Raw genomic sequence first — 1,564 nt, 5'->3', positions numbered from 1 at the left:
TAATATATGAAACACTTCACGAATTTGCATGTCATCCCTGCACAGAGGCCATACTAATCTTCTCTGTATCCTTCCAATTTTAGTATATGTGCTGCCGAGGCAAGCACTATGCTCTCAGATCTTAAGATAGCAACTCAAATATGTAAATAATTTACCACGTATCAAGAGAGAGGTCAGACATCCAAACTAAGATATCTCTTCCAAAAACAAGTTGGTTTTAAATCAGGGACCACAGCTCCAATCGTGTTTAAGGAAATTGAACATATGTGCCTACAGTTTTCTTCCTAAAACACCAGGATCTAGGCACACAAGACTGTTGTGTTCAGCTAGCACTTCCTGATGTTAACAATATCCTTTGCCCCCCCCCTTTTTTTTGGCCTGGAAACCCTACTCATTCTTCAAGGATCAGCATAATGGCACGGCCTTGTAGCCTTGTAGGCCACTGTACATAATTCAAATCTCTTTCCACACTTGCTTAGCTCTTGGCCATTATCACTCACATGCTGCATTATGGTGATATGTTAACTGTTATTTATAAAATACAAACTATGGGAGAGTCACTGATATGTAAGCTTTCCTTTATTATGTCATTTAATCCTCATGGCTGCCCTACATGGAATTAATTACTCATCTCCTCCCTTATATATGTAGAAATTGAAGGACAGAGATACTGAGCAACTTGCCAAAACTCACACAGCTACAGACGGGCAAGGCAAGCCTTCCAACCCAGGGAGCCCAATCGCAATGTCCCTGCTTTTAAGCATTATCCTGAACTATCTCCTCTTAGCCAGTCCAGGAAATGCTAACAGGGTTTACCATATGCCAGACACTGCTAAGCACCTCTCTTACCTATCAGGAGAGGTGGTGTCCTCTTCTCTTGTGATAATATGTGAAAAACACTTAGCACAGCACCTAAACTATAGCAAGTAATTGATACATGTGGTTATTATGATACTATTCTGTATGCTTAGTTATTTATTAAATCCAAATAGTGCAAATAAAACAGATAAAAATGGCATCGATTTTTGGAGGTATCAAAATTAGAACAATACCAAATCTATAGAGATAGAAAGTAGATTCATTGTTGCCCAGGTGTAAGGGGATTAGGTGTGGCTGCTAAAGGTTTACTTTTGTGGGTGACGGTAACATTCTAAAATTGATTGAGGTAAGGCTCGTACAATGATGTGAATTTACGAAAATCCATTGGACGGCGTACTTGAAATAGGTGAATTGTATGGTATGCAAGTAAATAATAAAGTTGTAATAAAAAACTGGGGCCATAGGAGAAAGCGGTATGTGGTTATTACCTCCCTCAGTGCATTATCTTGTGCCTCCATGGAGAATCATCCTGCTCTTATTCCATAGGAAGGAATCCTTTACCACCACTGGCATCTGTCTGGTGAGTCATCACTGCCAAATTCATGACTTACTCTCAGATGTCAGAACTAGTGTTATACCTGGATTTGGATTTGGCTGCATCCGAGCCGTTTCGGTGTGAAAATAGCCTTCGTTTTCTGGGCTCCCCGGGGAACAGAATATTCCCCAACACGAAGAGAAAAGAGTG

General features: G+C 40.3%; 1 non-coding gene across 1 annotated transcript; it reads right to left on the bottom strand.

Moving 5' to 3' along the window:
* Positions 1-107, bottom strand: LOC129506838 (U6 spliceosomal RNA). Its single transcript, XR_008663871.1, has one exon. It is a non-coding gene; the product is annotated as a U6 spliceosomal RNA (small nuclear RNA).
* Between the last annotated feature and the right edge of the window lie 1,457 nt (positions 108-1,564).

Source organism: Nyctereutes procyonoides, unplaced genomic scaffold (genome assembly GCF_905146905.1).
Source record: "Nyctereutes procyonoides isolate TBG_1078 unplaced genomic scaffold, NYPRO_anot_genome, whole genome shotgun sequence".
Taxonomy (NCBI): domain Eukaryota; kingdom Metazoa; phylum Chordata; class Mammalia; order Carnivora; family Canidae; genus Nyctereutes; species Nyctereutes procyonoides.
This window is presented reverse-complemented; position numbering and strand designations above follow the sequence as displayed.